This window comes from Apteryx mantelli, unplaced genomic scaffold (assembly GCF_036417845.1).
Source record: "Apteryx mantelli isolate bAptMan1 unplaced genomic scaffold, bAptMan1.hap1 HAP1_SCAFFOLD_105, whole genome shotgun sequence".
In the NCBI taxonomy this organism is placed as follows: domain Eukaryota; kingdom Metazoa; phylum Chordata; class Aves; order Apterygiformes; family Apterygidae; genus Apteryx; species Apteryx mantelli.
This window is the reverse complement of record NW_027118463.1, coordinates 55,220-82,032: the sequence shown is the minus strand read 5'-3', so window position 1 is coordinate 82,032 and position 26,813 is coordinate 55,220. Positions and strand designations below refer to the sequence as shown.

The 26,813-nt window shown below is 58.0% G+C and overlaps 9 non-coding genes across 9 annotated transcripts; 3 read left to right on the top strand and 6 right to left on the bottom strand.

Moving 5' to 3' along the window:
* Window positions 1–2,470: 2,470 nt before the first annotated feature.
* Window positions 2,471–2,542, bottom strand: TRNAQ-CUG (transfer RNA glutamine (anticodon CUG)). Its single transcript has one exon. It is a non-coding gene; the product is annotated as a tRNA-Gln (tRNA).
* A 1,749-nt stretch (window positions 2,543–4,291) lies between these two features.
* Window positions 4,292–4,373, top strand: TRNAS-AGA (transfer RNA serine (anticodon AGA)). Its single transcript has one exon. It is a non-coding gene; the product is annotated as a tRNA-Ser (tRNA).
* Window positions 4,374–4,981: 608 nt separating this feature from the next.
* On the bottom strand, window positions 4,982–5,053 carry TRNAC-GCA (transfer RNA cysteine (anticodon GCA)). Its single transcript has one exon. It is a non-coding gene; the product is annotated as a tRNA-Cys (tRNA).
* Window positions 5,054–11,132: 6,079 nt separating this feature from the next.
* TRNAQ-CUG (transfer RNA glutamine (anticodon CUG)) lies at window positions 11,133–11,204 on the bottom strand. The gene has a single exon. It is a non-coding gene; the product is annotated as a tRNA-Gln (tRNA).
* Window positions 11,205–12,960: 1,756 nt separating this feature from the next.
* On the top strand, window positions 12,961–13,042 carry TRNAS-AGA (transfer RNA serine (anticodon AGA)). Its single transcript has one exon. It is a non-coding gene; the product is annotated as a tRNA-Ser (tRNA).
* A 607-nt stretch (window positions 13,043–13,649) lies between these two features.
* Window positions 13,650–13,721, bottom strand: TRNAC-GCA (transfer RNA cysteine (anticodon GCA)). Its single transcript has one exon. It is a non-coding gene; the product is annotated as a tRNA-Cys (tRNA).
* A 6,070-nt stretch (window positions 13,722–19,791) lies between these two features.
* TRNAQ-CUG (transfer RNA glutamine (anticodon CUG)) lies at window positions 19,792–19,863 on the bottom strand. Its single transcript has one exon. It is a non-coding gene; the product is annotated as a tRNA-Gln (tRNA).
* Window positions 19,864–21,617: 1,754 nt separating this feature from the next.
* On the top strand, window positions 21,618–21,699 carry TRNAS-AGA (transfer RNA serine (anticodon AGA)). The gene has a single exon. It is a non-coding gene; the product is annotated as a tRNA-Ser (tRNA).
* A 608-nt stretch (window positions 21,700–22,307) lies between these two features.
* On the bottom strand, window positions 22,308–22,379 carry TRNAC-GCA (transfer RNA cysteine (anticodon GCA)). The gene has a single exon. It is a non-coding gene; the product is annotated as a tRNA-Cys (tRNA).
* Between the last annotated feature and the right edge of the window lie 4,434 nt (window positions 22,380–26,813).

The following is a 26,813-nucleotide window of genomic DNA, read 5'->3' as shown; positions in this document are numbered from 1 at the left end:
CTGTGCCGGGAGCTGAGGAGGGAAAAAAAACCCTCCTTTCTCCCACCGCAGCAAGTCCACCTGTAAGCCTGGGGCACTGCCAGATTTGGGTGGAGCTCCCCAAACGGATACCAGAGCACCAAAACTACGCCGACGGGCACAGCAAGACAGAAAACCAGGACGGTCAAGGCCACAAGCAAAGGTGAGGTTTCTGCCTTGGTGGGCTTCAGAGAAAAGGAGCGTCACTCTGTAAGCGGGTGGTCGTGGCACCCTGATGCCTCTCAGGGTCAGCCTTGAGTCCCTCCTCTGGACGCTCGCAAGAGCTGACTTCAGGGGTCTTCATTTCTTGTGCCCAGGTACTCAGCAGCTCTTGGATGCATGTTCAGGAAGCAGCGGCTTCTCACTGCCTGCCCTAATTATCCCCTGGTGGGAGACAGAAGCAGTGTTGTTAGGAATTGTGCATCAGATGTCCCACCAGGCTGCCTGCTGTCCCAGAGAAGGACAGGAAGTTGGAACCCTGTGGCCATTTGCCCGTGAACCTTCTTCCCACTGGTTGCTGTACTGCTGAGGGGGGGCAGGATTGGGAGGTGTGGGGAGTGGAGGGGCAGAGGGCACGAGGGAGTGTGCCAGGGAGGGTGGCAATAGGCATTTCCAGCAGTCGGCAGATGCAACAGGGAATGAGGTGGGGAAGACAGATTTGATGAGTCCTTGTGCTCCTTCTGAACTTCAGTATCCTGTCCAACCTGGCATCTCCTGAGAGTGAGGTTTGTGCCAAGAAGAGCAGGCAGGCAAAAATGTGTCATTAGTGGTGAGCATTAATGACATGGCAGCAAAAAGCGGGCATGCGTGCTCAGCCGAGCTGTGGAGGGCGCCTTCAGTAACAGGCAGGGACCAGTTGCCCGTCTGAGCCCGAACCTCAGCTGGAGCCCTGGCATTCCTTTGGGAATCAGATACTCCGGGCCTTGTTTCTTTTTGCTAACACAGGTGGTTGCTTACAGGCCCTGGAGGCAAAAAGCACCGGGGCTGCTCAGGCGTAAACCAAGGCCTCGTGCGTACAAGCATGCGGACAAACACCAAGCCACATTCGGTGTCACCGCTTAGTCCCCCAGTTCATGCATTACTCTCCTCAAAGCTGTACCACCAAGATCTCCCAGCAGAGACTGCTGCTCGAGTTGCACCATCTTTGCAGCAGGTGCAGCTCTTCTGCTGACTCAGCGCTGTTGTCTCTGCCTTCTCTCTTGGTCCAGGCTGCACCCGGCAGCAAGTGAAAAGTGCCCTTCAAAATGCCCTTCCTTCCTCTGCAGGAGCCCTGCGCGTCTGCACGTCAGGTGCCCTTGCAAGGACTCCACTGGTGCCATCGTGAGGCATCGTGTTTCCGGTTCCAGCAGTTAGGGGCTCTGTCAGCTCCCCAGGAGCTTGGTAGCTCATGGGCATTTATTTCAGAGGAGAGATGTTGTGTCCCGGAAGGCCTTCGGTGCGTACCTGAGGCAGCAACGCGCCCTTGCAGCAGAGAAGGCCGGCAGCATCCTGGGCTGCATTAGGAAGAGCGTTGCCAGCAGGCTGAGGGAGGTGTGAGCCTTCCCCTCTACTCAGCACTGGTGAGACCGCACTTGGAGTGCTGTGTCCCGTTCTGGGCTTCCCGGTACAAGAGAGACACGGCCATAGTGGAGTGAGCACAGCAAAAGGCCACAGAGGAGGTTGAGGGCTTGCACCGTCTGTCATACCGGGAGAGGCTAACAGAGCTGGGATTGTTTAGCCTGGGGAAGAGAAGGCTAAGGGGGGAATCTTATCAATGTGTATAAATACCTGAGGCGGTGGAGGAAGTGGGGGAAGAGGGAGTAAAGAAGAGAGAGCCAGACGCTTCTCGGTGGTGCCCAGTGACAGGGCAAGAGGCAATGGGCACAAGTTGAAGTACGTGCCATTCCACTTAAACACACAGAGAAAAAACAAAAACCAAAACTGTTTTACCGACTGTGCGGGGGCGGGGGGAAGGTGTCAAACATGGGAACAGCTTGCCCAGAGAGGCTGTGGAGCCTCCATCCGTGGAGATTTTCAAAACTCGACTGCACAAGGCCCTGAACAGACTCCTCTTCTTGACCCTGCTTTGAGCAGGGGGTTGGACTAGATGATCTCCAGAGGTTCCTTCCCACCTCAGCTATTCTGTGATCCCGTGACCCCCCCCCCCCCCCCCCGCCAGCTCCCTCTGCCAGACCCAGCTGTCAGGGACAAGAGAGGAGAGACGGTGCCAGGAGCCAGTGCCCATAACAGCTACAGAGGGGTGATGGGGAAAAGGCGGGAGAAGGGACACCGCTGGCCGTGCCAGTGCCAGGACGGAGTGGGCTCCTGTGATCAGGAAATGGTGAAAGAACAGAGCCGGGAGGGCAGGGAAGGAAGGAGGGCTGGAGTGCATAAAGCAATCTACCCAAGGGCAATGCAAGGGTGTAAAATGTGCAAAACAGCAGAGGAAAGCCCTCACTGAGGCAGAAGCCTCAGGTCCCACTGAGACTTGAACTCAGATCGCTGGATTCAGAGTCCAGAGTGCTCACCATTACACCATGGGACCTCCTGGGCACCTTTTCTTGCTGCCCAGTCACTAGCAGGATGGAGCCATGTGGTCCTGGCTGAGACGGAGGCTTTCTCCATCTCCCCAGCAATGCCCAAGTGCGGCCCTTCTCCAGGGCCACGGGGCACCATGCAGTCAGAGGGCTCTTCAGGAGAGCAGCTGAGCCCTCTGCAGGAGCTCGTCATGCTTCTTGCAAAGGAGGTAGCATTCCGGGGGGCTTCCTTCTGCAGGGCTATGCCTCGGGGGGCAGTGGAAGCAGACGGGAGGTCTGGTGCTGAGACAAACGCTGCGCTTGGGCTCAGACCTGCTTCTGATGCATCCCCAGGGAGCATCAGGCTTCTCTGCATCTCCACACAGAGGCCACTGAAGAGACTTTTCCTGCTAGAAGTCCACCTCCTCCCCAGTGCTTAGACCACAGCTGTTTTCCCTCTCTTCTCCTTCCTCCTGACCTTACAGTAAGTGAGTCCTCTGCTCTCCCCAGAAGCATCCCAGTAGCAGTGAGGAGCCCAGTGTGGAGCCTCTCCTCACCAGGCATTAAGCACTGGTCTCCCAGCTGTAGCCTTGGCACGTAAATCCTGCACAGGCCCCAGCTTTTGCAACGCTGCTGGCCCCAAGTGCCGGATCCAGGGCATCTGGGGGAGGGGGGGGGGGGCGGCAGAGGGGGTGTCCAAGCCATGTTGTATCCCTCAGTTACATTCCTCTCAGGACCCCTGAGAAAATGCTGTGATAAAAGCCAGTACTCCCCCCACCCCACCCCCCGCTCTTAACACAGTGCAACAGCCTTGTCCATCCGATACACCTGAATCAACTGCTGTTTCTCCAAGATGCTCTTGTTAGCGCTGTTCGCTGAGTGGTTGTCACCTGCCTCCTCTGAGCCATGAGTCATCAGGGCAGCTTCCATGGAGGAGCACCCCTCCGCAGACAGGCCTTCTGCATCCACCATCCTGCACGCACTCACAGCCCACCGGACTCTTTTTGCGATGAGAGAAGTTACGGCATGCCGGAGCCAGAGGACGGTAGGACCCAGGCGAGTCCTCCCCTCCTGGGCTGCGAGGTGCCAGGCTGCTGTTTTCCCCTGGCCCCAAGTCCAGCCAGTGGCGAGGCTGAGCGAGACCTTCAGCAGCCTCACACACGCGCGCACACACACACACACACACACACACACAGGGCACAAACACGGCTGGCCACACACAGAGCAACAGAGACAGGAGAACAGTGCCTTCACAGGCACTGCCCAAATAGCCCAGTCCTGTTTCTAAGACGCGGTGCTCCGCAAACACCCCTTCGTGGGGCTCTCTGGTGTCTGGCCCCAGACCCTTACACTCGGTTGCAGTCCTAGCCAAGCTCCTGGCCTCCCAGAAAGAGGCAACCTTGGCGTCTCTGCTTTCTCATTCCTCTTGTAGACCTGACACATTTCCACTCCAGCATCACTGGATGCCTCACACTGCTCCTTTCCTTTTCTCCCCTCGCGCCATGGAGACGCCAGAGGGAGAGTGAAGCCATCCTCCAGCATCGGCATATGCCAGAGGCCAGCCTGAGGACCAGGCACCAGGAGCTGCAGCCATAGCCCTGGCAGTATGCCCCTCAAGGCCTCTCAGACCCTGGCTGCAGGTGCCTCTGGTGCCCAGCTGCGCCGTGTCCAAAGAGCGGAAAGGACATCCGCCAGCGCAGCCTGGCCCTGAAACTCCCAGGGAGCCAGACGTCGCAGCACGGGGCACGTGCTCACTGCTGCAGAGGCCTTTGTGGCAGGTAGTTGTGGCCGAGTGGTGAAGGCGATGGACTAGAAATCCATTGGGGTTTCCCCGCGCAGGTTCGAATCCTGCCAACTACGGGGCACCATCCCCTTTTGGGCTGCCTGGAAAGACCAGGCTCCAGCCCAGCCCTGCACGTACGCACAGCTGCATGCTGCACGCTGCACAGCTGCACAGCTGCACGTCAAGTCCCGTCACACAGCAAAACACCCACCCTCCCTCTAGGGCTCTGCTGGCTTCCCCCCCGCAACTTCCCACAGTCCTTTCAGGCACGGCACTTCTTTGCCAGGTGCTTAAGGATGAGAAGACGAAGGGCGGATTTAGCCGGTCTGCTCCTCTTTATGGGAAGAGGTGGAAGCAGGACACAGTGTCACAGACCCTGACCTGTGTGCTAGACAAGGGCGGGGAGGTTTCCCGGTGGGTTTCTCTCAGCTGGTGCCCTCCAGCTCCCAGCAGAGCAGTGGTAGCACAGCCCCTGGGAAGGAGGAAGGGCTGCTCTTGGCCTCGCTGGGAGGTGCGCATCTTAAGGAAAGGGGAACCCCCAAGGGTGTCATGAGGAGAGAAGAGAGCCCGGAGACAGAGAAGCTGCGACAGGCCCATGCTGGGCTGGCCCCTGCAGCCCTCCCACTGAGGGATGGGGAAGCAGTCCAAGGCAAAGGAGAAGCTCCAAGAAGAAAAGCAGCAGTGGAGGGGGCACCTGGAGTTGAACCAGGGACCTCTTGATCTGCAGTCAAATGCTCTCCCACTGAGCTACACCCCCACAGCATGCATGCTGCCACTGGACTCCCCATGGTCACAGCTGCATGCCCAGCCTTCTCCCTCTTGCTTTTGCTTTTTGCCTCCTCTTCCTGGCTGCTCCCCACCCTGGTGTGTGCATGGGACATGAAGCCAGCAGCCACAGACACAAACAGCCAGCCCGCACACTGGCCCTCTTTTTCCTGCCCTCAGCAACAGGCTCTACCACCTACCTCAGCCTGCACGGAAGCCACGGCTTCCCTGCCGGGAGCCACTGGCGAGCGCAGCCCAGGCAGGGGCAGGGCCCTTCGCAGCCAGGCCCCGTCCCACAATCCCCAAACAGGCTCCACGGTTCCTGGCTTTGCTGCAGTTTTGCCATATTCCTGCCCGGCACGGGGGCCCCTGTGGCTGATGCGGGCTGGGCCCTGATCTTCCAGCCATCGCTGGCTCGAGGCCTCTGACCCTCCTGCGTTTCTGCCCTGCGAGCCCATGTCCCCCTGCCCCTCAGTGCAGAGGGAAGGCACCCTGTGGTGGGACTTTGGTACAGACAACCCACTCATGATGAGAAGCGGACAGCTTGTTCTCTAGCAGCCCAAGGTGGTTTCCAGCTCACAGACTCCCTTTCCTCATGGGGGCTTCCAGGTCCCCAGCCTCTGCCACGAGGGCGACACGTTGGGACTCAGGTAAACCTGGGGGCTTGCCGAGGCAGCCAGGGATAACTTCTTAGCACACCCCCTGCACGGGCCAAAGAGAGCTGAGGCTGCACCTGGTCCTCATGAACAAGGAAGGCTTGCCCAGCGACAGTGGCAGTTTTGGCTGGCGTGACCATGCAATTGTGAAATTCAAGAGCCTGAGGGGAGAGAGGAAGGCAAGTAAGAGAGTATGGAGCTTGGGCTTCAGGCGAGCAGACGTCAGTGCGTTCAGGGAGCTGGTAGGCGGGATCTCATGGGAAGCAGCTCTGACAGGCCAAGGAGCCGGAGAGAGCTGGCAGGTCTTTAAGGACCACCTCCCCCAAGCAGGAGCACAGTCCATCCCGCTACTCAGGGAAATGAGCAGACATTCCACGTGTCGGGCTTGACTTAACAGGGAACTCCGGAGGGAGCTCCACAGCGGACAGGAAGGGCACGGGAGGTGAAAACAGCGACAGGCGAGAAAGCACAGGTAGAGCCTCATTGCCCAGGCGTACCACAATGGTGGTAGGAAAGGCAAAGCTTGACCTGTGTTGGGACTGGCATTGCGTTTGTGGAGCCCGGAGGGGTGAAGGCATGGTGGGGAGGAGGGGATCAAACTGCTGTCTCCCACCAGCTACAGCGGGTTATGGAAAAGGCAGAGCCAAGCTCTCCTCAGAGCTGCACAGGAAAACAGCAAGGGGCACAGTTGCAAGGTGCAACAAGGGAGATGCCAGCTGTCTCTTGGGAAAAACAAGTCGCGGGGAGCTCGGCGCAGCCCTGGAAGAGGCTGAGCACAGGAGAGTGGCATCTCCCTTCATTGCGGTGTTCAGAAGCTGGCCGGACAAGGCCCTGAGCCTGCCGATGTCGCTGAGAAGTTTGGCCTGGTTGGAACGGGACATTGGCCCAGAGAATCTCCAGAGATCCCTTCCAACCTGAAATAGTTTGGGCTGCGCTGAGTCACACGGGCCCTGGACGAGCAGCTGAAAGGCAATGGCTTTAAAGGCAGGAGCATGAGATTGCATAGTGGCACCAGCTGTTTCAGGAAATGTCCCTCCGGAAAGCGGCAGCTGTGGAGGAGCGAGGCCAAAAGCTCTGGTATCGCTGGCACGCCTGAGGCCAGGACACCATCTCCACTGAAGTCAACGGCAGGCCGACTCACATTTCCTTGGAGTTCGAGGGTTTTCCCCACGCTTCCACATTACGAGGGCTCCCAGGTGCTCCGCGAGGCTGATCCAAAGCCCCTTTGTAATTAAAATGCCTTGAATGGGCCACTCCATCCATGGCCCAGGAAGACCATCTGTGAGCTTTTGGCTCGCTGCTCCGAGCCACTCCTAAAAAGCGGGCCATCCAGGCTTTTGGCCCCCGAGATGAACTTGCCGAGGAGAACAGGTCGATTTGGGTGGGGGTCCCTTTCAGGGAAGGGCGCAGGAATCTCTTTGGTCGCCCTCCCACGCCTCGGTTCTGCACTTCCCAGGCAGAGGCCAGACCCCCGGTCTGACGAAGCATGAAGCCCCCGTCACGTCCTCTAAGGACGTGCCCATGGAGACACTCAGGAGTGACCGCCTGCCCTTTCTCCCTTGGAGGGACCTGCCTTGCTCTCTGCCCTGCTCTTCCTCGTCCTGAACCCGCAGTCATCGCCGGGGCCCTAGGGCAGCAGAAACAGGCTCTGGTGTGGCCTGACTAGCGCCAGCAGTGTCTTCAGCTGCAAATATTGGGAATGTTCCCCAACTTTCCTTGGGGAATGAGCTAAGCCACTGTCCGCTCCCCCTCTTCCTATGGGCTGGATTGCTGTCATGGTGGCTACTCAGCTTTGATACGCGGGCTGCCTCAGCTTGGCACGTGAATGGAAATGTTTAAGGACTTTACCTCTTTCCCTTTTGAAGGGTGTGGTTGTGGGCAGTTGGGAAGACGAGGGTTCTTTCAAGCAGAAGGGGGAGCTCTGTGCTCAGTTGCAGGCGTGCCTGTGCAGAAGAATCTGCGCCTCCAGCGGATCGTCTCTAACCAAATGGCCAAGTGCATCCTCTGCCATCTTGAGCGCAGCAATGTTTGTTTTGGCAATCTGGTGCGACCAGTCTGTCCACTGGTGCTTGAAACCCACCAAAATGGGTCGTATTCCAAAAGCGGGTCGGCATTCCTGTGCTGTGTTGCTCAGAGGGCGCGGCGGGGGGCATGGGAGCTTGTACACGCACAGTGTGCTTTTAAGAGGTGATTCTTTTTCTGCTGTGATAATTTAATCAGTTTTCACCCCTGCTGCTTCACCCGGAACTGCACCAGGACCGGGGGCAATAAGCGGTGGGTTAAGCAAATCTTTGCTACCAGTCCCTCAAATCCAGCCTTAAGGTGAGACGCAGTGCTTGCTGTGTGTGCATTTTAAGAAAACCAGCCGCAGGCCCCTTGTGGACATGCAGCCAGAAACGGATGTGGAGGGCAGCAAAACCTGCCACGGAGAAAGATGAGGAAAGAAAAGAAAGGCTGATCTTGTGGGTCTTCAAAGAGTTGGAGCCCAGAGCGCACTGAGTTCCCAGCTCCACCTCACGGAGCCAGGCCTCGCCGTGCTGCCTCTGGCTCTGCTTTACTCTGAGCTCCTCAAGGAAGAGCTCGTGCTGGTCCGCTTTGCTGAGTCTCCTGCTGACGGGAGGACGGTCTTGGGTTAGGAATTGCTGTTGTGGGGATGTGATTGCCACAAGGTAGAGGGGGAACGGGAAAAGGCAAGCACTTTGCATGGTGCTTGTCCTGGGGAAATGGGCAATTCTCTGTGTCTCGACTGAACCCTGGAAACCCTGTGTCCTCGTCTCTGTGCTGTTTCACTGCCTTTTTTCCTTCCTTCTCATTCAAGACGTTGTGCAGCACAGCTGGAGACTTGTGGTGCTGTTTCTTCCCCACCCCCACCCCCAGCCTCCGTTAGCCACCCGCTCTGCACGGAAAAGCATTCCCTTCTGTCCTGAGCTTACCTCTCTGTGCCGGGAGCTGAGGAGGGAAAAAAAACCCTCCTTTCTCCCACCGCAGCAAGTCCACCTGTAAGCCTGGGGCACTGCCAGATTTGGGTGGAGCTCCCCAAACGGATACCAGAGCACCAAAACTACGCCGACGGGCACAGCAAGACAGAAAACCAGGACGGTCAAGGCCACAAGCAAAGGTGAGGTTTCTGCCTTGGTGGGCTTCAGAGAAAAGGAGCGTCACTCTGTAAGCGGGTGGTCGTGGCACCCTGATGCCTCTCAGGGTCAGCCTTGAGTCCCTCCTCTGGACGCTCGCAAGAGCTGACTTCAGGGGTCTTCATTTCTTGTGCCCAGGTACTCAGCAGCTCTTGGATGCATGTTCAGGAAGCAGCGGCTTCTCACTGCCTGCCCTAATTATCCCCTGGTGGGAGACAGAAGCAGTGTTGTTAGGAATTGTGCATCAGATGTCCCACCAGGCTGCCTGCTGTCCCAGAGAAGGACAGGAAGTTGGAACCCTGTGGCCATTTGCCCGTGAACCTTCTTCCCACTGGTTGCTGTACTGCTGAGGAGGGGCAGGATTGGGAGGTGTGGGGAGTGGAGGGGCAGAGGGCACGAGGGAGTGTGCCAGGGAGGGTGGCAATAGGCATTTCCAGCAGTCGGCAGATGCAACAGGGAATGAGGTGGGGAAGACAGATTTGATGAGTCCTTGTGCTCCTTCTGAACTTCAGTATCCTGTCCAACCTGGCATCTCCTGAGAGTGAGGTTTGTGCCAAGAAGAGCAGGCAGGCAAAAATGTGTCATTAGTGGTGAGCATTAATGACATGGCAGCAAAAAGCGGGCATGCGTGCTCAGCCGAGCTGTGGAGGGCGCCTTCAGTAACAGGCAGGGACCAGTTGCCCGTCTGAGCCCGAACCTCAGCTGGAGCCCTGGCATTCCTTTGGGAATCAGATACTCCGGGCCTTGTTTCTTTTTGCTAACACAGGTGGTTGCTTACAGGCCCTGGAGGCAAAAAGCACCGGGGCTGCTCAGGCGTAAACCAAGGCCTCGTGCGTACAAGCATGCGGACAAACACCAAGCCACATTCGGTGTCACCGCTTAGTCCCCCAGTTCATGCATTACTCTCCTCAAAGCTGTACCACCAAGATCTCCCAGCAGAGACTGCTGCTCGAGTTGCACCATCTTTGCAGCAGGTGCAGCTCTTCTGCTGACTCAGCGCTGTTGTCTCTGCCTTCTCTCTTGGTCCAGGCTGCACCCGGCAGCAAGTGAAAAGTGCCCTTCAAAATGCCCTTCCTTCCTCTGCAGGAGCCCTGCGCGTCTGCACGTCAGGTGCCCTTGCAAGGACTCCACTGGTGCCATCGTGAGGCATCGTGTTTCCGGTTCCAGCAGTTAGGGGCTCTGTCAGCTCCCCAGGAGCTTGGTAGCTCATGGGCATTTATTTCAGAGGAGAGATGTTGTGTCCCGGAAGGCCTTCGGTGCGTACCTGAGGCAGCAACGCGCCCTTGCAGCAGAGAAGGCCGGCAGCATCCTGGGCTGCATTAGGAAGAGCGTTGCCAGCAGGCTGAGGGAGGTGTGAGCCTTCCCCTCTACTCAGCACTGGTGAGACCGCACTTGGAGTGCTGTGTCCCGTTCTGGGCTTCCCGGTACAAGAGAGACACGGCCATAGTGGAGTGAGCACAGCAAAAGGCCACAGAGGAGGTTGAGGGCTTGCACCGTCTGTCATACCGGGAGAGGCTAACAGAGCTGGGATTGTTTAGCCTGGGGAAGAGAAGGCTAAGGGGGGAATCTTATCAATGTGTATAAATACCTGAGGCGGTGGAGGAAGTGGGGGAAGAGGGAGTAAAGAAGAGAGAGCCAGACGCTTCTCGGTGGTGCCCAGTGACAGGGCAAGAGGCAATGGGCACAAGTTGAAGTACGTGCCATTCCACTTAAACACACAGAGAAAAAACAAAAACCAAAACTGTTTTACCGACTGTGCGGGGGCGGGGGGAAGGTGTCAAACATGGGAACAGCTTGCCCAGAGAGGCTGTGGAGCCTCCATCCGTGGAGATTTTCAAAACTCGACTGCACAAGGCCCTGAACAGACTCCTCTTCTTGACCCTGCTTTGAGCAGGGGGTTGGACTAGATGATCTCCAGAGGTTCCTTCCCACCTCAGCTATTCTGTGATCCCGTGACCCCCCCCCCCCCCCCCCCCCCCGCCAGCTCCCTCTGCCAGACCCAGCTGTCAGGGACAAGAGAGGAGAGACGGTGCCAGGAGCCAGTGCCCATAACAGCTACAGAGGGGTGATGGGGAAAAGGCGGGAGAAGGGACACCGCTGGCAGTGCCAGTGCCAGGACGGAGTGGGCTCCTGTGATCAGGAAATGGTGAAAGAACAGAGTAGCCGGGAGGGCAGGGAAGGAAGGAGGGCTGGAGTGCATAAAGCAATCTACCCAAGGGCAATGCAAGGGTGTAAAATGTGCAAAACAGCAGAGGAAAGCCCTCAGTGAGGCAGAAGCCTCAGGTCCCACTGAGACTTGAACTCAGATCGCTGGATTCAGAGTCCAGAGTGCTCACCATTACACCATGGGACCTCCTGGGCACCTTTTCTTGCTGCCCAGTCACTAGCAGGATGGAGCCATGTGGTCCTGGCTGAGACGGAGGCTTTCTCCATCTCCCCAGCAATGCCCAAGTGCGGCCCTTCTCCAGGGCCACGGGGCACCATGCAGTCAGAGGGCTCTTCAGGAGAGCAGCTGAGCCCTCTGCAGGAGCTCGTCATGCTTCTTGCAAAGGAGGTAGCATTCCGGGGGGCTTCCTTCTGCAGGGCTATGCCTCGGGGGGCAGTGGAAGCAGACGGGAGGTCTGGTGCTGAGACAAACGCTGCGCTTGGGCTCAGACCTGCTTCTGATGCATCCCCAGGGAGCATCAGGCTTCTCTGCATCTCCACACAGAGGCCACTGAAGAGACTTTTCCTGCTAGAAGTCCACCTCCTCCCAGTGCTTAGACCACAGCTGTTTTCCCTCTCTTCTCCTTCCTCCTGACCTTACAGTAAGTGAGTCCTCTGCTCTCCCCAGAAGCATCCCAGTAGCAGTGAGGAGCCCAGTGTGGAGCCTCTCCTCACCAGGCATTAAGCACTGGTCTCCCAGCTGTAGCCTTGGCACGTAAATCCTGCACAGGCCCCAGCTTTTGCAACGCTGCTGGCCCCAAGTGCCGGATCCAGGGCATCTGGGGGAGGGGGGGGGGCGGCAGAGGGGGTGTCCAAGCCATGTTGTATCCCTCAGTTACATTCCTCTCAGGACCCCTGAGAAAATGCTGTGATAAAAGCCAGTACTCCCCCCACCCCACCCCCCGCTCTTAACACAGTGCAACAGCCTTGTCCATCCGATACACCTGAATCAACTGCTGTTTCTCCAAGATGCTCTTGTTAGCGCTGTTCGCTGAGTGGTTGTCACCTGCCTCCTCTGAGCCATGAGTCATCAGGGCAGCTTCCATGGAGGAGCACCCCTCCGCAGACAGGCCTTCTGCATCCACCATCCTGCACGCACTCACAGCCCACCGGACTCTTTTTGCGATGAGAGAAGTTACGGCATGCCGGAGCCAGAGGACGGTAGGACCCAGGCGAGTCCTCCCCTCCTGGGCTGCGAGGTGCCAGGCTGCTGTTTTCCCCTGGCCCCAAGTCCAGCCAGTGGCGAGGCTGAGCGAGACCTTCAGCAGCCTCACACACGCGCGCACACACACACACACACACACACACACACACACACACAGGGCACAAACACGGCTGGCCACACACAGAGCAACAGAGACAGGAGAACAGTGCCTTCACAGGCACTGCCCAAATAGCCCAGTCCTGTTTCTAAGACGCGGTGCTCCGCAAACACCCCTTCGTGGGGCTCTCTGGTGTCTGGCCCCAGACCCTTACACTCGGTTGCAGTCCTAGCCAAGCTCCTGGCCTCCCAGAAAGAGGCAACCTTGGCGTCTCTGCTTTCTCATTCCTCTTGTAGACCTGACACATTTCCACTCCAGCATCACTGGATGCCTCACACTGCTCCTTTCCTTTTCTCCCCTCGCGCCATGGAGACGCCAGAGGGAGAGTGAAGCCATCCTCCAGCATCGGCATATGCCAGAGGCCAGCCTGAGGACCAGGCACCAGGAGCTGCAGCCATAGCCCTGGCAGTATGCCCCTCAAGGCCTCTCAGACCCTGGCTGCAGGTGCCTCTGGTGCCCAGCTGCGCCGTGTCCAAAGAGCGGAAAGGACATCCGCCAGCGCAGCCTGGCCCTGAAACTCCCAGGGAGCCAGACGTCGCAGCACGGGGCACGTGCTCACTGCTGCAGAGGCCTTTGTGGCAGGTAGTTGTGGCCGAGTGGTGAAGGCGATGGACTAGAAATCCATTGGGGTTTCCCCGCGCAGGTTCGAATCCTGCCAACTACGGGGCACCATCCCCTTTTGGGCTGCCTGGAAAGACCAGGCTCCAGCCCAGCCCTGCACGTACGCACAGCTGCATGCTGCACGCTGCACAGCTGCACAGCTGCACGTCAAGTCCCGTCACACAGCAAAACACCCACCCTCCCTCTAGGGCTCTGCTGGCTTCCCCCCCGCAACTTCCCACAGTCCTTTCAGGCACGGCACTTCTTTGCCAGGTGCTTAAGGATGAGAAGACGAAGGGCGGATTTAGCCGGTCTGCTCCTCTTTATGGGAAGAGGTGGAAGCAGGACACAGTGTCACAGACCCTGACCTGTGTGCTAGACAAGGGCGGGGAGGTTTCCCGGTGGGTTTCTCTCAGCTGGTGCCCTCCAGCTCCCAGCAGAGCAGTGGTAGCACAGCCCTGGGAAGGAGGAAGGGCTGCTCTTGGCCTCGCTGGGAGGTGCGCATCTTAAGGAAAGGGGAACCCCCAAGGGTGTCATGAGGAGAGAAGAGAGCCCGGAGACAGAGAAGCTGCGACAGGCCCATGCTGGGCTGGCCCCTGCAGCCCTCCCACTGAGGGATGGGGAAGCAGTCCAAGGCAAAGGAGAAGCTCCAAGAAGAAAAGCAGCAGTGGAGGGGGCACCTGGAGTTGAACCAGGGACCTCTTGATCTGCAGTCAAATGCTCTCCCACTGAGCTACACCCCCACAGCATGCATGCTGCCACTGGACTCCCCATGGTCACAGCTGCATGCCCAGCCTTCTCCCTCTTGCTTTTGCTTTTTGCCTCCTCTTCCTGGCTGCTCCCCACCCTGGTGTGTGCATGGGACATGAAGCCAGCAGCCACAGACACAAACAGCCAGCCCGCACACTGGCCCTCTTTTTCCTGCCCTCAGCAACAGGCTCTACCACCTACCTCAGCCTGCACGGAAGCCACGGCTTCCCTGCCGGGAGCCACTGGCGAGCGCAGCCCAGGCAGGGGCAGGGCCCTTCGCAGCCAGGCCCCGTCCCACAATCCCCAAACAGGCTCCACGGTTCCTGGCTTTGCTGCAGTTTTGCCATATTCCTGCCCGGCACGGGGGCCCCTGTGGCTGATGCGGGCTGGGCCCTGATCTTCCAGCCATCGCTGGCTCGAGGCCTCTGACCCTCCTGCGTTTCTGCCCTGCGAGCCCATGTCCCCCTGCCCCTCAGTGCAGAGGGAAGGCACCCTGTGGTGGGACTTTGGTACAGACAACCCACTCATGATGAGAAGCGGACAGCTTGTTCTCTAGCAGCCCAAGGTGGTTTCCAGCTCACAGACTCCCTTTCCTCATGGGGGCTTCCAGGTCCCCAGCCTCTGCCACGAGGGCGACACGTTGGGACTCAGGTAAACCTGGGGGCTTGCCGAGGCAGCCAGGGATAACTTCTTAGCACACCCCCTGCACGGGCCAAAGAGAGCTGAGGCTGCACCTGGTCCTCATGAACAAGGAAGGCTTGCCCAGCGACAGTGGCAGTTTTGGCTGGCGTGACCATGCAATTGTGAAATTCAAGAGCCTGAGGGGAGAGAGGAAGGCAAGTAAGAGAGTATGGAGCTTGGGCTTCAGGCGAGCAGACGTCAGTGCGTTCAGGGAGCTGGTAGGCGGGATCTCATGGGAAGCAGCTCTGACAGGCCAAGGAGCCGGAGAGAGCTGGCAGGTCTTTAAGGACCACCTCCCCCAAGCAGGAGCACAGTCCATCCCGCTACTCAGGGAAATGAGCAGACATTCCACGTGTCGGGCTTGACTTAACAGGGAACTCCGGAGGGAGCTCCACAGCGGACAGGAAGGGCACGGGAGGTGAAAACAGCGACAGGCGAGAAAGCACAGGTAGAGCCTCATTGCCCAGGCGTACCACAATGGTGGTAGGAAAGGCAAAGCTTGACCTGTGTTGGGACTGGCATTGCGTTTGTGGAGCCCGGAGGGGTGAAGGCATGGTGGGGAGGAGGGGATCAAACTGCTGTCTCCCACCAGCTACAGCGGGTTATGGAAAAGGCAGAGCCAAGCTCTCCTCAGAGCTGCACAGGAAAACAGCAAGGGGCACAGTTGCAAGGTGCAACAAGGGAGATGCCAGCTGTCTCTTGGGAAAAACAAGTCGCGGGGAGCTCGGCGCAGCCCTGGAAGAGGCTGAGCACAGGAGAGTGGCATCTCCCTTCATTGCGGTGTTCAGAAGCTGGCCGGACAAGGCCCTGAGCCTGCCGATGTCGCTGAGAAGTTTGGCCTGGTTGGAACGGGACATTGGCCCAGAGAATCTCCAGAGATCCCTTCCAACCTGAAATAGTTTGGGCTGCGCTGAGTCACACGGGCCCTGGACGAGCAGCTGAAAGGCAATGGCTTTAAAGGCAGGAGCATGAGATTGCATAGTGGCACCAGCTGTTTCAGGAAATGTCCCTCCGGAAAGCGGCAGCTGTGGAGGAGCGAGGCCAAAAGCTCTGGTATCGCTGGCACGCCTGAGGCCAGGACACCATCTCCACTGAAGTCAACGGCAGGCCGACTCACATTTCCTTGGAGTTCGAGGGTTTTCCCCACGCTTCCACATTACGAGGGCTCCCAGGTGCTCCGCGAGGCTGATCCAAAGCCCCTTTGTAATTAAAATGCCTTGAATGGGCCACTCCATCCATGGCCCAGGAAGACCATCTGTGAGCTTTTGGCTCGCTGCTCCGAGCCACTCCTAAAAAGCGGGCCATCCAGGCTTTTGGCCCCCGAGATGAACTTGCCGAGGAGAACAGGTCGATTTGGGTGGGGGTCCCTTTCAGGGAAGGGCGCAGGAATCTCTTTGGTCGCCCTCCCACGCCTCGGTTCTGCACTTCCCAGGCAGAGGCCAGACCCCCGGTCTGACGAAGCATGAAGCCCCCGTCACGTCCTCTAAGGACGTGCCCATGGAGACACTCAGGAGTGACCGCCTGCCCTTTCTCCCTTGGAGGGACCTGCCTTGCTCTCTGCCCTGCTCTTCCTCGTCCTGAACCCGCAGTCATCGCCGGGGCCCTAGGGCAGCAGAAACAGGCTCTGGTGTGGCCTGACTAGCGCCAGCAGTGTCTTCAGCTGCAAATATTGGGAATGTTCCCCAACTTTCCTTGGGGAATGAGCTAAGCCACTGTCCGCTCCCCCTCTTCCTATGGGCTGGATTGCTGTCATGGTGGCTACTCAGCTTTGATACGCGGGCTGCCTCAGCTTGGCACGTGAATGGAAATGTTTAAGGACTTTACCTCTTTCCCTTTTGAAGGGTGTGGTTGTGGGCAGTTGGGAAGACGAGGGTTCTTTCAAGCAGAAGGGGGAGCTCTGTGCTCAGTTGCAGGCGTGCCTGTGCAGAAGAATCTGCGCCTCCAGCGGATCGTCTCTAACCAAATGGCCAAGTGCATCCTCTGCCATCTTGAGCGCAGCAATGTTTGTTTTGGCAATCTGGTGCGACCAGTCTGTCCACTGGTGCTTGAAACCCACCAAAATGGGTCGTATTCCAAAAGCGGGTCGGCATTCCTGTGCTGTGTTGCTCAGAGGGCGCGGCGGGGGGCATGGGAGCTTGTACACGCACAGTGTGCTTTTAAGAGGTGATTCTTTTTCTGCTGTGATAATTTAATCAGTTTTCACCCCTGCTGCTTCACCCGGAACTGCACCAGGACCGGGGGCAATAAGCGGTGGGTTAAGCAAATCTTTGCTACCAGTCCCTCAAATCCAGCCTTAAGGTGAGACGCAGTGCTTGCTGTGTGTGCATTTTAAGAAAACCAGCCGCAGGCCCCTTGTGGACATGCAGCCAGAAACGGATGTGGAGGGCAGCAAAACCTGCCACGGAGAAAGATGAGGAAAGAAAAGAAAGGCTGATCTTGTGGGTCTTCAAAGAGTTGGAGCCCAGAGCGCACTGAGTTCCCAGCTCCACCTCACGGAGCCAGGCCTCGCCGTGCTGCCTCTGGCTCTGCTTTACTCTGAGCTCCTCAAGGAAGAGCTCGTGCTGGTCCGCTTTGCTGAGTCTCCTGCTGACGGGAGGACGGTCTTGGGTTAGGAATTGCTGTTGTGGGGATGTGATTGCCACAAGGTAGAGGGGGAACGGGAAAAGGCAAGCACTTTGCATGGTGCTTGTCCTGGGGAAATGGGCAATTCTCTGTGTCTCGACTGAACCCTGGAAACCCTGTGTCCTCGTCTCTGTGCTGTTTCACTGCCTTTTTTCCTTCCTTCTCATTCAAGACGTTGTGCAGCACAGCTGGAGACTTGTGGTGCTGTTTCTTCCCCACCCCCACCCCCAGCCTCCGTTAGCCACCCGCTCTGCACGGAAAAGCATTCCCTTCTGTCCTGAGCTTACCTCTCTGTGCCGGGAGCTGAGGAGGGAAAAAAAACCCTCCTTTCTCCCACCGCAGCAAGTCCACCTGTAAGCCTGGGGCACTGCCAGATTTGGGTGGAGCTCCCCAAACGGATACCAGAGCACCAAAACTACGCCGACGGGCACAGCAAGACAGAAAACCAGGACGGTCAAGGCCACAAGCAAAGGTGAGGTTTCTGCCTTGGTGGGCTTCAGAGAAAAGGAGCGTCACTCTGTAAGCGGGTGGTCGTGGCACCCTGATGCCTCTCAGGGTCAGCCTTGAGTCCCTCCTCTGGACGCTCGCAAGAGCTGACTTCAGGGGTCTTCATTTCTTGTGCCCAGGTACTCAGCAGCTCTTGGATGCATGTTCAGGAAGCAGCGGCTTCTCACTGCCTGCCCTAATTATCCCTGGTGGGAGACAGAAGCAGTGTTGTTAGGAATTGTGCATCAGATGTCCCACCAGGCTGCCTGCTGTCCCAGAGAAGGACAGGAAGTTGGAACCCTGTGGCCATTTGCCCGTGAACCTTCTTCCCACTGGTTGCTGTACTGCTGAGGAGGGGCAGGATTGGGAGGTGTGGGGAGTGGAGGGGCAGAGGGCACGAGGGAGTGTGCCAGGGAGGGTGGCAATAGGCATTTCCAGCAGTCGGCAGATGCAACAGGGAATGAGGTGGGGAAGACAGATTTGATGAGTCCTTGTGCTCCTTCTGAACTTCAGTATCCTGTCCAACCTGGCATCTCCTGAGAGTGAGGTTTGTGCCAAGAAGAGCAGGCAGGCAAAAATGTGTCATTAGTGGTGAGCATTAATGACATGGCAGCAAAAAGCGGGCATGCGTGCTCAGCCGAGCTGTGGAGGGCGCCTTCAGTAACAGGCAGGGACCAGTTGCCCGTCTGAGCCCGAACCTCAGCTGGAGCCCTGGCATTCCTTTGGGAATCAGATACTCCGGGCCTTGTTTCTTTTTGCTAACACAGGTGGTTGCTTACAGGCCCTGGAGGCAAAAAGCACCGGGGCTGCTCAGGCGTAAACCAAGGCCTCGTGCGTACAAGCATGCGGACAAACACCAAGCCACATTCGGTGTCACCGCTTAGTCCCCCAGTTCATGCATTACTCTCCTCAAAGCTGTACCACCAAGATCTCCCAGCAGAGACTGCTGCTCGAGTTGCACCATCTTTGCAGCAGGTGCAGCTCTTCTGCTGACTCAGCGCTGTTGTCTCTGCCTTCTCTCTTGGTCCAGGCTGCACCCGGCAGCAAGTGAAAAGTGCCCTTCAAAATGCCCTTCCTTCCTCTGCAGGAGCCCTGCGCGTCTGCACGTCAGGTGCCCTTGCAAGGACTCCACTGGTGCCATCGTGAGGCATCGTGTTTCCGGTTCCAGCAGTTAGGGGCTCTGTCAGCTCCCCAGGAGCTTGGTAGCTCATGGGCATTTATTTCAGAGGAGAGATGTTGTGTCCCGGAAGGCCTTCGGTGCGTACCTGAGGCAGCAACGCGCCCTTGCAGCAGAGAAGGCCGGCAGCATCCTGGGCTGCATTAGGAAGAGCGTTGCCAGCAGGCTGAGGGAGGTGTGAGCCTTCCCCTCTACTCAGCACTGGTGAGACCGCACTTGGAGTGCTGTGTCCCGTTCTGGGCTTCCCGGTACAAGAGAGACACGGCCATAGTGGAGTGAGCACAGCAAAAGGCCACAGAGGAGGTTGAGGGCTTGCACCGTCTGTCATACCGGGAGAGGCTAACAGAGCTGGGATTGTTTAGCCTGGGGAAGAGAAGGCTAAGGGGGGAATCTTATCAATGTGTATAAATACCTGAGGCGGTGGAGGAAGTGGGGGAAGAGGGAGTAAAGAAGAGAGAGCCAGACGCTTCTCGGTGGTGCCCAGTGACAGGGCAAGAGGCAATGGGCACAAGTTGAAGTACGTGCCATTCCACTTAAACACACAGAGAAAAAACAAAAACCAAAACTGTTTTACCGACTGTGCGGGGGCGGGGGGAAGGTGTCAAACATGGGAACAGCTTGCCCAGAGAGGCTGTGGAGCCTCCATCCGTGGAGATTTTCAAAACTCGACTGCACAAGGCCCTGAACAGACTCCTCTTCTTGACCCTGCTTTGAGCAGGGGGTTGGACTAGATGATCTCCAGAGGTTCCTTCCCACCTCAGCTATTCTGTGATCCCGTGACCCCCCCCCCCCCCCCCCGCCAGCTCCCTCTGCCAGACCCAGCTGTCAGGGACAAGAGAGGAGAGACGGTGCCAGGAGCCAGTGCCCATAACAGCTACAGAGGGGTGATGGGGAAAAGGCGGGAGAAGGGACACCGCTGGCAGTGCCAGTGCCAGGACGGAGTGGGCTCCTGTGATCAGGAAATGGTGAAAGAACAGAGCCGGGAGGGCAGGGAAGGAAGGAGGGCTGGAGTGCATAAAGCAATCTACCCAAGGGCAATGCAAGGGTGTAAAATGTGCAAAACAGCAGAGGAAAGCCCTCACTGAGGCAGAAGCCTCAGGTCCCACTGAGACTTGAACTCAGATCGCTGGATTCAGAGTCCAGAGTGCTCACCATTACACCATGGGACCTCCTGGGCACCTTTTCTTGCTGCCCAGTCACTAGCAGGATGGAGCCATGTGGTCCTGGCTGAGACGGAGGCTTTCTCCATCTCCCCAGCAATGCCCAAGTGCGGCCCTTCTCCAGGGCCACGGGGCACCATGCAGTCAGAGGGCTCTTCAGGAGAGCAGCTGAGCCCTCTGCAGGAGCTCGTCATGCTTCTTGCAAAGGAGGTAGCATTCCGGGGGGCTTCCTTCTGCAGGGCTATGCCTCGGGGGGCAGTGGAAGCAGACGGGAGGTCTGGTGCTGAGACAAACGCTGCGCTTGGGCTCAGACCTGCTTCTGATGCATCCCCAGGGAGCATCAGGCTTCTCTGCATCTCCACACAGAGGCCACTGAAGAGACTTTTCCTGCTAGAAGTCCACCTCCTCCCCAGTGCTTAGACCACAGCTGTTTTCCCTCTCTTCTCCTTCCTCCTGACCTTACAGTAAGTGAGTCCTCTGCTCTCCCCAGAAGCATCCCAGTAGCAGTGAGGAGCCCAGTGTGGAGCCTCTCCTCACCAGGCATTAAGCACTGGTCTCCCAGCTGTAGCCTTGGCACGTAAATCCTGCACAGGCCCCAGCTTTTGCAACGCTGCTGGCCCCAAGTGCCGGATCCAGGGCATCTGGGGGAGGGGGGGGGGGCGGCAGAGGGGGTGTCCAAGCCATGTTGTATCCCTCAGTTACATTCCTCTCAGGACCCCTGAGAAAATGCTGTGATAAAAGCCAGTACTCCCCCCACCCCACCCCCCGCTCTTAACACAGTGCAACAGCCTTGTCCATCCGATACACCTGAATCAACTGCTGTTTCTCCAAGATGCTCTTGTTAGCGCTGTTCGCTGAGTGGTTGTCACCTGCCTCCTCTGAGCCATGAGTCATCAGGGCAGCTTCCATGGAGGAGCACCCCTCCGCAGACAGGCCTTCTGCATCCACCATCCTGCACGCACTCACAGCCCACCGGACTCTTTTTGCGATGAGAGAAGTTACGGCATGCCGGAGCCAGAGGACGGTAGGACCCAGGCGAGTCCTCCCCTCCTGGGCTGCGAGGTGCCAGGCTGCTGTTTTCCCCTGGCCCCAAGTCCAGCCAGTGGCGAGGCTGAGCGAGACCTTCAGCAGCCTCACACACGCGCGCACACACACACACACACACACACACACACACACAGGGCACAAACACGGCTGGCCACACACAGAGCAACAGAGACAGGAGAACAGTGCCTTCACAGGCACTGCCCAAATAGCCCAGTCCTGTTTCTAAGACGCGGTGCTCCGCAAACACCCCTTCGTGGGGCTCTCTGGTGTCTGGCCCCAGACCCTTACACTCGGTTGCAGTCCTAGCCAAGCTCCTGGCCTCCCAGAAAGAGGCAACCTTGGCGTCTCTGCTTTCTCATTCCTCTTGTAGACCTGACACATTTCCACTCCAGCATCACTGGATGCCTCACACTGCTCCTTTCCTTTTCTCCCCTCGCGCCATGGAGACGCCAGAGGGAGAGTGAAGCCATCCTCCAGCATCGGCATATGCCAGAGGCCAGCCTGAGGACCAGGCACCAGGAGCTGCAGCCATAGCCCTGGCAGTATGCCCCTCAAGGCCTCTCAGACCCTGGCTGCAGGTGCCTCTGGTGCCCAGCTGCGCCGTGTCCAAAGAGCGGAAAGGACATCCGCCAGCGCAGCCTGGCCCTGAAACTCCCAGGGAGCCAGACGTCGCAGCACGGGGCACGTGCTCACTGCTGCAGAGGCCTTTGTGGCAGGTAGTTGTGGCCGAGTGGTGAAGGCGATGGACTAGAAATCCATTGGGGTTTCCCCGCGCAGGTTCGAATCCTGCCAACTACGGGGCACCATCCCCTTTTGGGCTGCCTGGAAAGACCAGGCTCCAGCCCAGCCCTGCACGTACGCACAGCTGCATGCTGCACGCTGCACAGCTGCACAGCTGCACGTCAAGTCCCGTCACACAGCAAAACACCCACCCTCCCTCTAGGGCTCTGCTGGCTTCCCCCCCGCAACTTCCCACAGTCCTTTCAGGCACGGCACTTCTTTGCCAGGTGCTTAAGGATGAGAAGACGAAGGGCGGATTTAGCCGGTCTGCTCCTCTTTATGGGAAGAGGTGGAAGCAGGACACAGTGTCACAGACCCTGACCTGTGTGCTAGACAAGGGCGGGGAGGTTTCCCGGTGGGTTTCTCTCAGCTGGTGCCCTCCAGCTCCCAGCAGAGCAGTGGTAGCACAGCCCCTGGGAAGGAGGAAGGGCTGCTCTTGGCCTCGCTGGGAGGTGCGCATCTTAAGGAAAGGGGAACCCCCAAGGGTGTCATGAGGAGAGAAGAGAGCCCGGAGACAGAGAAGCTGCGACAGGCCCATGCTGGGCTGGCCCCTGCAGCCCTCCCACTGAGGGATGGGGAAGCAGTCCAAGGCAAAGGAGAAGCTCCAAGAAGAAAAGCAGCAGTGGAGGGGGCACCTGGAGTTGAACCAGGGACCTCTTGATCTGCAGTCAAATGCTCTCCCACTGAGCTACACCCCCACAGCATGCATGCTGCCACTGGACTCCCCATGGTCACAGCTGCATGCCCAGCCTTCTCCCTCTTGCTTTTGCTTTTTGCCTCCTCTTCCTGGCTGCTCCCCACCCTGGTGTGTGCATGGGACATGAAGCCAGCAGCCACAGACACAAACAGCCAGCCCGCACACTGGCCCTCTTTTTCCTGCCCTCAGCAACAGGCTCTACCACCTACCTCAGCCTGCACGGAAGCCACGGCTTCCCTGCCGGGAGCCACTGGCGAGCGCAGCCCAGGCAGGGGCAGGGCCCTTCGCAGCCAGGCCCCGTCCCACAATCCCCAAACAGGCTCCACGGTTCCTGGCTTTGCTGCAGTTTTGCCATATTCCTGCCCGGCACGGGGGCCCCTGTGGCTGATGCGGGCTGGGCCCTGATCTTCCAGCCATCGCTGGCTCGAGGCCTCTGACCCTCCTGCGTTTCTGCCCTGCGAGCCCATGTCCCCCTGCCCCTCAGTGCAGAGGGAAGGCACCCTGTGGTGGGACTTTGGTACAGACAACCCACTCATGATGAGAAGCGGACAGCTTGTTCTCTAGCAGCCCAAGGTGGTTTCCAGCTCACAGACTCCCTTTCCTCATGGGGGCTTCCAGGTCCCCAGCCTCTGCCACGAGGGCGACACGTTGGGACTCAGGTAAACCTGGGGGCTTGCCGAGGCAGCCAGGGATAACTTCTTAGCACACCCCCTGCACGGGCCAAAGAGAGCTGAGGCTGCACCTGGTCCTCATGAACAAGGAAGGCTTGCCCAGCGACAGTGGCAGTTTTGGCTGGCGTGACCATGCAATTGTGAAATTCAAGAGCCTGAGGGGAGAGAGGAAGGCAAGTAAGAGAGTATGGAGCTTGGGCTTCAGGCGAGCAGACGTCAGTGCGTTCAGGGAGCTGGTAGGCGGGATCTCATGGGAAGCAGCTCTGACAGGCCAAGGAGCCGGAGAGAGCTGGCAGGTCTTTAAGGACCACCTCCCCCAAGCAGGAGCACAGTCCATCCCGCTACTCAGGGAAATGAGCAGACATTCCACGTGTCGGGCTTGACTTAACAGGGAACTCCGGAGGGAGCTCCACAGCGGACAGGAAGGGCACGGGAGGTGAAAACAGCGACAGGCGAGAAAGCACAGGTAGAGCCTCATTGCCCAGGCGTACCACAATGGTGGTAGGAAAGGCAAAGCTTGACCTGTGTTGGGACTGGCATTGCGTTTGTGGAGCCCGGAGGGGTGAAGGCATGGTGGGGAGGAGGGGATCAAACTGCTGTCTCCCACCAGCTACAGCGGGTTATGGAAAAGGCAGAGCCAAGCTCTCCTCAGAGCTGCACAGGAAAACAGCAAGGGGCACAGTTGCAAGGTGCAACAAGGGAGATGCCAGCTGTCTCTTGGGAAAAACAAGTCGCGGGGAGCTCGGCGCAGCCCTGGAAGAGGCTGAGCACAGGAGAGTGGCATCTCCCTTCATTGCGGTGTTCAGAAGCTGGCCGGACAAGGCCCTGAGCCTGCCGATGTCGCTGAGAAGTTTGGCCTGGTTGGAACGGGACATTGGCCCAGAGAATCTCCAGAGATCCCTTCCAACCTGAAATAGTTTGGGCTGCGCTGAGTCACACGGGCCCTGGACGAGCAGCTGAAAGGCAATGGCTTTAAAGGCAGGAGCATGAGATTGCATAGTGGCACCAGCTGTTTCAGGAAATGTCCCTCCGGAAAGCGGCAGCTGTGGAGGAGCGAGGCCAAAAGCTCTGGTATCGCTGGCACGCCTGAGGCCAGGACACCATCTCCACTGAAGTCAACGGCAGGCCGACTCACATTTCCTTGGAGTTCGAGGGTTTTCCCCACGCTTCCACATTACGAGGGCTCCCAGGTGCTCCGCGAGGCTGATCCAAAGCCCCTTTGTAATTAAAATGCCTTGAATGGGCCACTCCATCCATGGCCCAGGAAGACCATCTGTGAGCTTTTGGCTCGCTGCTCCGAGCCACTCCTAAAAAGCGGGCCATCCAGGCTTTTGGCCCCCGAGATGAACTTGCCGAGGAGAACAGGTCGATTTGGGTGGGGGTCCCTTTCAGGGAAGGGCGCAGGAATCTCTTTGGTCGCCCTCCCACGCCTCGGTTCTGCACTTCCCAGGCAGAGGCCAGACCCCCGGTCTGACGAAGCATGAAGCCCCCGTCACGTCCTCTAAGGACGTGCCCATGGAGACACTCAGGAGTGACCGCCTGCCCTTTCTCCCTTGGAGGGACCTGCCTTGCTCTCTGCCCTGCTCTTCCTCGTCCTGAACCCGCAGTCATCGCCGGGGCCCTAGGGCAGCAGAAACAGGCTCTGGTGTGGCCTGACTAGCGCCAGCAGTGTCTTCAGCTGCAAATATTGGGAATGTTCCCCAACTTTCCTTGGGGAATGAGCTAAGCCACTGTCCGCTCCCCCTCTTCCTATGGGCTGGATTGCTGTCATGGTGGCTACTCAGCTTTGATACGCGGGCTGCCTCAGCTTGGCACGTGAATGGAAATGTTTAAGGACTTTACCTCTTTCCCTTTTGAAGGGTGTGGTTGTGGGCAGTTGGGAAGACGAGGGTTCTTTCAAGCAGAAGGGGGAGCTCTGTGCTCAGTTGCAGGCGTGCCTGTGCAGAAGAATCTGCGCCTCCAGCGGATCGTCTCTAACCAAATGGCCAAGTGCATCCTCTGCCATCTTGAGCGCAGCAATGTTTGTTTTGGCAATCTGGTGCGACCAGTCTGTCCACTGGTGCTTGAAACCCACCAAAATGGGTCGTATTCCAAAAGCGGGTCGGCATTCCTGTGCTGTGTTGCTCAGAGGGCGCGGCGGGGGGCATGGGAGCTTGTACACGCACAGTGTGCTTTTAAGAGGTGATTCTTTTTCTGCTGTGATAATTTAATCAGTTTTCACCCCTGCTGCTTCACCCGGAACTGCACCAGGACCGGGGGCAATAAGCGGTGGGTTAAGCAAATCTTTGCTACCAGTCCCTCAAATCCAGCCTTAAGGTGAGACGCAGTGCTTGCTGTGTGTGCATTTTAAGAAAACCAGCCGCAGGCCCCTTGTGGACATGCAGCCAGAAACGGATGTGGAGGGCAGCAAAACCTGCCACGGAGAAAGATGAGGAAAGAAAAGAAAGGCTGATCTTGTGGGTCTTCAAAGAGTTGGAGCCCAGAGCGCACTGAGTTCCCAGCTCCACCTCACGGAGCCAGGCCTCGCCGTGCTGCCTCTGGCTCTGCTTTACTCTGAGCTCCTCAAGGAAGAGCTCGTGCTGGTCCGCTTTGCTGAGTCTCCTGCTGACGGGAGGACGGTCTTGGGTTAGGAATTGCTGTTGTGGGGATGTGATTGCCACAAGGTAGAGGGGGAACGGGAAAAGGCAAGCACTTTGCATGGTGCTTGTCCTGGGGAAATGGGCAATTCTCTGTGTCTCGACTGAACCCTGGAAACCCTGTGTCCTCGTCTCTGTGCTGTTTCACTGCCTTTTTTCCTTCCTTCTCATTCAAGACGTTGTGCAGCACAGCTGGAGACTTGTGGTGCTGTTTCTTCCCCACCCCCACCCCCAGCCTCCGTTAGCCACCCGCTCTGCACGGAAAAGCATTCCCTTCTGTCCTGAGCTTACCTCTCTGTGCCGGGAGCTGAGGAGGGAAAAAAAACCCTCCTTTCTCCCACCGCAGCAAGTCCACCTGTAAGCCTGGGGCACTGCCAGATTTGGGTGGAGCTCCCCAAACGGATACCAGAGCACCAAAACTACGCCGACGGGCACAGCAAGACAGAAAACCAGGACGGTCAAGGCCACAAGCAAAGGTGAGGTTTCTGCCTTGGTGGGCTTCAGAGAAAAGGAGCGTCACTCTGTAAGCGGGTGGTCGTGGCACCCTGATGCCTCTCAGGGTCAGCCTTGAGTCCCTCCTCTGGACGCTCGCAAGAGCTGACTTCAGGGGTCTTCATTTCTTGTGCCCAGGTACTCAGCAGCTCTTGGATGCATGTTCAGGAAGCAGCGGCTTCTCACTGCCTGCCCTAATTATCCCCTGGTGGGAGACAGAAGCAGTGTTGTTAGGAATTGTGCATCAGATGTCCCACCAGGCTGCCTGCTGTCCCAGAGAAGGACAGGAAGTTGGAACCCTGTGGCCATTTGCCCGTGAACCTTCTTCCCACTGGTTGCTGTACTGCTGAGGAGGGGCAGGATTGGGAGGTGTGGGGAGTGGAGGGGCAGAGGGCACGAGGGAGTGTGCCAGGGAGGGTGGCAATAGGCATTTCCAGCAGTCGGCAGATGCAACAGGGAATGAGGTGGGGAAGACAGATTTGATGAGTCCTTGTGCTCCTTCTGAACTTCAGTATCCTGTCCAACCTGGCATCTCCTGAGAGTGAGGTTTGTGCCAAGAAGAGCAGGCAGGCAAAAATGTGTCATTAGTGGTGAGCATTAATGACATGGCAGCAAAAAGCGGGCATGCGTGCTCAG